This window comes from Lepidochelys kempii, chromosome 1, assembly GCF_965140285.1.
Source record: "Lepidochelys kempii isolate rLepKem1 chromosome 1, rLepKem1.hap1, whole genome shotgun sequence".
In the NCBI taxonomy this organism is placed as follows: Eukaryota; Metazoa; Chordata; order Testudines; family Cheloniidae; genus Lepidochelys; species Lepidochelys kempii.
The window spans coordinates 161,995,359-162,003,731 of NC_136380.1; positions in this window are offsets into that span (position 1 = coordinate 161,995,359).

The following is an 8,373-nucleotide window of genomic DNA, read 5'->3' on the forward strand; positions in this document are numbered from 1 at the left end:
CACCCCGGGCATTTGCATTGCACATATAACATATCATGTTTTGGCATGCAGCATGGAGTCCATCTTCCTTTTTTGCTAACATCAGTTTAAAGTCTACAGGTACCTGTTGCTGATCTAGAACACTTCTTGTAGGAGTTGCTCCGAGATCCTCCTTCATCTGTCGGCCAAAGACTCTCTCCTCTGGTCACATATTCATCTTGCATGCCAGCGGTGCTTTTCCTTGGCAACCACAGCCTGGCTCTTCCTCCTCCTCCTCTTTCCCTCCTCTGTATGTGACCCCTCAGAAACAGGAATCCCCTGCTGCATAGCAATATTACGCAATCTACAGCACACATGGGGAACATGTGGAGTGTGATGATAGGTAGGAGTGAGGAAGGGGAATTAGAGCCATATCCTCCAAGAGCTGTAATATTCTCTCATACATAGGACTAAATGTATGTTAGGAGCCTCCAACCCCTGCAAGACCATCGCCATACCCCTGTCTAAACTAACAACAGCTCATGAGGAAACGCTCCTTCAAGGAACATGTCTCTGAGTCTGGATTGTAACCATGTGTACAACCCTTGGTACTTGACAAAGTGGCCAGCATGTTCATCGAGTACATTAAATGTTGGCTTATGTAGGCATGGGAATTCTGCCAGGGTCCCTGAATGGTGATGCAAGTACCATAAACCATTCCGAGGACACATGGAAAGACTGCAATCTGGAGGAAGTCAACCATGTTTTCCCTCTGTATGTCTGGGTCGGTGGGGAAATCAATGTACTCACATGAATGTCTGATTATGGCCTCCAGAAATTGGTCTGACACCTTAGAGGACATAGACCAGCTGGTGCCAATTGTTTGTGTGGTGACTACTGAAAAGATCCTGCAGCCATCATGCTGACCTGTGAGGTGACAAACTGTGCTTGGCTCCTGCACGTGGTGGTGGACTGGGCATCCTGCAGCATATCACAAAGATGGTGGAGCATGTCCAGGTCCTGCCTGGATCTCTGGATATATGCATGCTGGGAGGTCCCCATGAAACTGCAGCAGAGGTGGTATGGTCTCAGGACTGGCCATGCATGGCAGTTGGTTTCGGGTTCAGCCTTGAGTGTCTCTGTCCTCTACCTTCCTTCCTTCACCTCCTGCTGATACTGCCACATCAGGTGTTGCAGCACAAATATGCTACTGTTTATCATGTTTGACCACGCTATCTGGCCTCCCTCCTCCCTTCCCGGTAGCCACCCTAGCCTTTTCCCAGACTTCCCTCTCCTTCCCCCAAATGCCACCTCTCCTTCCCCCAAATGCCACCTCTCCCTGCCCTAACTATTTGTGGCTCCCCTCCCCAACCCTATCTAGCTAGACCAAGCTTTCCCTGACACCTGGATGCCTCACTAGCTACCCGTGTGCTATGCTAACCTTTTCCCCATTCCTGTCCAGCTACCCTACCACCTACACCTAGCTCTACCAACTGTTGTGTCCCTGGACAGATCCCCTCGCTTCTCTCTGGCTCAGACTGGAAAACTCACTCACCCTACACTCCCCTATGGCTCTAATGAGCGTTATATGCATGAACTGTGGTGCCCTGCACCAATCGGTGTCCCATATTATGCTGGGCCGGTGTACAGCAGGTGGTAGGCAGCCTCTGAGTATGCCTACCAGATCAGGCCCAAAATTCAGGATGGGTGGTCCTCCATCTATCTGCCCCTGGTTCATAGATCACTCTGGGCCTTAGGCAGGAAATAGGCATTCGCACATCTAGAGTGCAACAGTAGTGCACATGCCCCAGGGTCTGAGACTTAGGCGCTTAAGGAATTATGACAGCAAAAAGTTAAGGTGCCTAGAAAATTTATACACCTATAGGGTTAGGCAGCCGCCAAGTGGGAGTTTAGTGGATCGCAGTGATGCCACAGATGGGACTCAGGTGCCTAAACTGGCCTGAGATATTGTATTATTGACTTATTCTTTTCATTTACCATGGTGACAAACAGTATAAATCCCAGAAAATCTCGCTCCTTGTTCTCCTTATAACAGGCCCTGCTGACATAATTTCACTTAAAGCCCCCATACTTCATGAAACTCCCTGGGTGAGATGAGAGGCCTGGCACAGAATTCACAGCTCAACAGGAGGGCAGAGCAATGGTGGCTTTAAGCCACCTTTGAAGCTACCCAATCCTGAGGTGTTTCAGAAGTTATTGAGGCCCCTGGCCTAAGTTAAACAGCCCTGGAGTCCTCTCCAAAGTGTGGTAGTCTCCCCACTATACCCTCTTGACTGCAGTACCTGCCCTGACATTAGTGTTGCCAGATATCCAGTTTTCGACTGGAAAGTCCAGTCAAAAAGGGAACCTGGCAGTGTCCGGTGAGCACTGCTGGCCAGACACTACAATGCCAGTTACTCACAGTAACCGGCTTCTGCTGCCAGGGGATGGGAAAAGCAGCAGCTGCTGCTGCCGGAGGCTGGAGGAGCGCACAAGAATGGCTCTGGCGGAGAGAGGTACTGGCAGCTCCCACTCCTGCCCCAAGCACGTCTCTACCTCCCCTCCCCTGCCCTGCCCCAGTCACCAACCCCCCCCCACCAGCCCTGCTCAGCTGGCAGGAGGAGGGAGGTGGAGAGAGCAGTGAGTGATGGTGGATGGGGGGAAGAAGAGCGGGGGCAGGGCCTCGAGGGAAAGAGGTGGAGCAGGGTGCAGGGCAGGTTCCAGCGCTCAGTGTCCAGTTTTCACAAATTAGAAAGTTGGTCACCCTACCTGACATGCCCTCCCACCTCCAGTGGCCTTCGGGGTGGGTTGGGGGGGGTCATCAGAGGGCAGACTTATGGCAGTCACCTCAGTAAACGAGTCAGGGGAATCCTGCTCCAGCCAGAACCAATTCTTTCAGGGCCTCTTTACACCCACATAAGAGGGCCAGAATTTCATTAACTTTTGCTATTAGAAATTCTACTTCCCTAATGGTGCTCAGAAGCAGATTATTGGATTCTGCCTTTTCACCTTGGTTTTGGAATGGGAATTTGTTCAGTCTCCTGTTTCTATTATTTTGGTGCATTATTTTGCCCCATGTATTGCTCAGCACTAAGTGATAGCTAGCAGCAATAGGGTTATATGCCTTTTTATTGCATTAGATTTCTTGTGAGGCAGGAGAGGGAAAAGCAATACAGCTGGCACAGCTCTGGTCTTGTATACCGGGTCCAAGAAACTCAGAGGCTAATTTAATTCTTGTATATGCCTGTGCTGAGTTCATTTTATTTTATTTACAATTTACGAGGCAAAAAATCAAAGTGTATTTATAATTATAGGAAGAATGGTATCTATATGTAAAGTGTCAGGGTTTAGAATTACTAGCACAAAATTATGCAACACTGCTGTATGACGGACACAAAACAATAAGTTCCTCTTGCATTAGCACAATTTGCCCATCTTTAATTAAACAGAAATTCATTCATATTTGTTTTCATGTCTTATTGGAGCTATTTGCTTTAGTTAAAACTCCTTTTGGAACTCCTCTTGGAGCTTTGGGTAAGATTCTTTACTTCACACATACTAATGTTGATTTCACCACACTCTATGTCTGTATGTTTACATGTTTAGAGAGGAGTAAGACACTTGTGTCTCCTCTTTTAATCCATTCATCATTCCCTTTAATAATTGTCTGTGAGTCTGGCCAGACAACATCTTTCTTCTCTTTTGCCCATTGGCCAAACCATCACCTACCAAGGTTATTCTTCTGTAAGGGACTGGAAAGTGTGTTTTTGTGTTCAGAGGCTTTGTCTGATCATTCTTCTGGGACAAGGTTTGCTCACCTGAGAAATAGCAGCATGGTCAGCCTCCCAAAACCCATATATCTCAGAAGATCAGTCTGAGGCCTATGACTCCACATTCCCTCCTGGACCCCTTTGGGTACACATGGCAGCAAGGTCCCTGCTTGCCTGGGGTTGATCCAAAACCTAGTGAAGTAAATGAAGAGACTCTGTTGACTTCAAGGGGAGCTGCTTTTCAGCACTTTCTAAAATCAGGCCACTTATTTAGTTGCCTAAATACAGATTTAGGTACCTAGCTTTAGGCTCCCACTCTTGAAAATCTTGGCCTGTGTTTTTAATGGTTCGTCAGGATACACAGCTGTTTTTTATATGCCTAGATTAAAATTAAAAAACAATAATCTTTTTCATTAGTAGTGTTGTTTTAGCCATGTTGGTCTCAGGATATGAGAGAGATAATAGTGTGAGGTAATATCTTTTATGGGTCCAACTTCTGTTGCTGCAAGGGACAAGCTTTAGAGCTTCACAGAGCTCTTCTTCAGGTTTGAAGAAGGTAACTAGACTGTTACAGCTAAACAAAAGCTGGGACACATTGTTAAACATAAGGGGTTCACACATGTTACAGAAGATCAGTTAAAATGAAGTGGTTTTACGGCCCATGACAACTTGTGACACACACTGCTACCTACTAACCCTCCATTGTCCTACAACTGCAGAGATGTTAATTACCCGCTTCATTTTATAGGATCTCCTACAATATATGAACACCTTATGTTTAACAATCTGTCGCACCTGGTATTTAGCTTGAACAGTCTGGTTTCCCTCTCCAGACCTGGAGAAGAGCTCTGACGCTCACAAGCTTGCTTCTTCCCCCAACAGAAGTTGGTCCAATAAAAGATATTACCTCACCTACTTAATCTTTCATGTCAAATAACAAAAATCTATTCATAGTAATTTATGGGCAGTTTTCTTTTATCTGATATCCTACTGGCTTTAAAACTGTTGCAAAGGCTTCTTTATTTCTTTCCCCATTCATAGAATTCCTTTTATAGGGTCGCATTCTGATACCATTACACTCAGTAGCGCCTCATGTGAGTTCACTGGAGCCACTTGTGGAGTAAGGTACTATTTAACACAATTAAGAGTATCAGGATCTGGCCCTAACTGAACCTAGGGCCTGTGAAAGGAGCCAGACTACCACACTGGATGCCAAATCCTCCCTCCCCAGAACAGGTACAGCAAAGGTAGTGGCAATATAAGCTTCTCAATCCAATCCAACCCAACCCATCCACCAATGTTCCTTTTAGTGTGAGAGGGTAGTTCACTCCACATGCTGATTCAGCCCAATATACATTCTATTTCAGAATTGTATTATTTTATACAAACAAATGGCTCAAGGTACTTGTTATACATTTGGAGCCTTACCAATACATAAATAATCCAACATTCGAAAGTGTACGTTTTAAGAAATAGGGATAGGTTGAAAGGTACAATGTATAAGCTTCTTTATACATTTTGATTAGTATATAATTGCTGCATTTTAGCTGCTGTTCATTACCTGATGTCTACTGGCAGTGTTTTACAACCATCTCTTTGTGAACTAAATTGACCATTTTATACTTATCATTTTGCAAAGCAAATTTTGCACTCTCCTCCTAATTAACCATGTTTTCTAGGACTTTTTTGGCTTTCAGTTTCAGCTCCCTGCATAAGTACAACATCTGGGGAGGAGCGTAAAAAACAGCCTTAGAATTGAAATGACAATGCTCTAATGGTGATTTCCTACGCTATGCCATACATAGAACTTCGACTAATGTCAATAGGTGTTGCATGCATGCTGATTGGCTAGTTTGCACTGTAGCATTCATGCAAGGTTCATGCACTTGGCAACATTCAGGGCACACCCGGAGTGTTGTGTAGGAGCAGTGCACACATGGCTCCTCTCAAGGGCATGAACCTTGGAATCTCGCCCAGATGACATGAACCGTGGGAAGCCTCCCAGGACTGGGCTCAGGGCCCGAGAGCAAGGAATGCGGTAGATAGATATTGGTAAATAAGAATATTATACAAAGCCAGTGTATTCCTTTTATCTGTTGGAGTATGTAATGCGCGGGGGGAGAGAGAGAAATAAAAGAGAGGGTGAAAAGCTGACAGGCAGACCAGCCGTCGGCAGACCAGCCTGCTTGCTTGCTTAAAGCCTTGTTCTGTCTTGTATTTGAACCGCAACATTGCACAATTATGTACTCATTAGAAATACTGACCCCAATCCTTTTATATGATCTATACAGGAGAATCCTTGCACCTGTGTGGAGGTTCACTGATTTCAGAGGAGCTTCACATGGACACAGGAGTCCACCCACTGGATCTGATGGCAGAACTGGAGTTAATGACACAGAAATCAATTGTTTTGATACAACTTTTGTTACCAGAGTGAGGTATAATCTCTTTAATACCTTACATTTGCCTAGGAAATATAACAATAGGATGTGCACTGGAATTCTGATTGTCTAGCTATTTTCTTTCTCCCATGTAGATAAATGAGGCTGTAAATTAGGGGAAACAGGATGAGACACATAACAACATTATCATACATTGTAAAATAGCATCGCATAACAAAGCAGCAGAGTTTACTGCTGCCTTTTACAGAACAGCAGCCAAATATCAGGAAAACCAGGAGATGGGGGGTGGGGGCTGATTGGATGCAGTAAAAGAGAAGTAGTGTTATACTTCTCTGTGATATAAAGGAGAGAAACCATAAATGGACCATGAAACCCATCTCCCAGAACAATAACTTACAAGTTGCTAATTAAAATTCATTATTGATTAAGAAATCCAAGCCAAGCAGCTGAAGGAAGTCACTGGTGATTTAAAAAGAGCTGTCATAATTACATAGAAAAGGAATAGAAGGGGATTAAAATAAAACAAGTCTGGACTAATTAAAGTGGCATGTGGAAATGTTTTTGCATATGATTAGTGCATGTGCTGGAGTTTACAAAAAAAGAAAGCAAAGTCCAGAAAAGATCTGCTGTCCAGCTAACAAAGTACAGTAGCAGATGAGAAGATTGTTAGCAGATCTATTCGGGAAATTTGGAAAAACAAGTAGGGATTTTGCCTCGCTTTATGCGCAAAAATTGCAGGTGTGATGCCACACCTTTGCTAAGGATGCAGAACAGCTTTACATAAGTAGTTGGTATGATATTCTATACAGCTCAATAGTTTTTCTAATGCTTCCCCATTTTTAACCATCATGTTTATTGCGGGGCCTGGGGCCTAACAGAGAACAGGGCCCAGCAATGCACAGATACAATGAAAGACAGCCCCCTGCCCAAAAAGCTTAACTGGGGCTAACACACCTTGTACTTCAATACCCAGAACCGTAAAAGTAAAACAAGTTTACTAACAAAAGAACATTGATTTAAGTGATACCAAGTAGAAGGAATAGGGATAGGAATGGTTACAAACAAAAATAAAAATACGTTTCTAAGACTCTAGTCTAACTTAACAAGCTAGAGTCTTTTGTTCAAAGTAGTTTTCTCAGCAGTCATTCTTCCAGCATGGCTGGCCTTTAGCTAGGGTCCAACCCAGAACCCAAAGCACTCATTTTCTTTGTCTCCTCAGAGGAAGGATACCAAAATGGCTCTCTGTTTCTGTTTATATCTCCTGAAGTTCATTGACCCTTTTATAAGAGGCAGGAAGGCTTCTGTCAAGGTTCCTCCCACATTCTGAACTCTAGGGTACAGATGTGGGGACCTGCATGAAAACCTCCTAAGCTTACTTTTACCAGATTAGGTTAAAACTTCCCCAAGGTACAAATTAATTTTATCCTTTGTCCTTGGAATATCCACTGCCACCACCAAACTCTAACTGGGTTTACTGGGAAACGTAGTTTGGACACGTCTTTCCCCCCAAAATCCTCCCAACCCTTGCACCCCACTTCCTGAGAAAGGTTTGGTAAAAATCCTCACCAATTTGCATAGGTGACCACAGACCCAAACCCTTGGATCTGAGAACAATGAAAAAGCATCCAGTTTTCTTACAAGAAGACTTTTAATAGAAATAGAAGTAAATAGAAGTAAAGGAATCACCTCTGTAAAATCAGGATGGTAGATACCTTACAGGGTAATTAGATTCAAAACATAGAGAATCCCTCTAGGCAAAACCTTAAGTTACAAAAAAGACACACAGACAGAAATAGTCATTCTATTCAGCACAGTTCTTTTCTCAGCCATTTAAAGAAATCATAATCTAACACATACCTAGCTAGATTACTTACTAAAAGTTCTAAGACTCCATTCCTGTTCTATCCCCGGCAAAAGCAGCGTACCAACAGCCACAGACCCTTTGTTTCTCTCCCTCCTCCCAGCTTTTGAAAGTATCTTGTCTCCTTGTATCTTGAAAGTAAATGGTCTCAAGTTGCAGTGGGGGAGGTTTAGGTTGGATATTAGGAAAAACTTTTTCACTAGGAGGGTGGTGAAACACTGGAATGCGTTACCTAGGGAGGTGGTAGAATCTCCTTCCTTAGAAGTTTTTAAGGTCAGGCTTGACAAAGCCCTGGCTGGGATGATTTAATTGGGGATTGGTCCTGCTTTGAGCAGGGGGTTGGACTAGATGACCTCCTGAGGTCCCTTCCAACCCTGATATT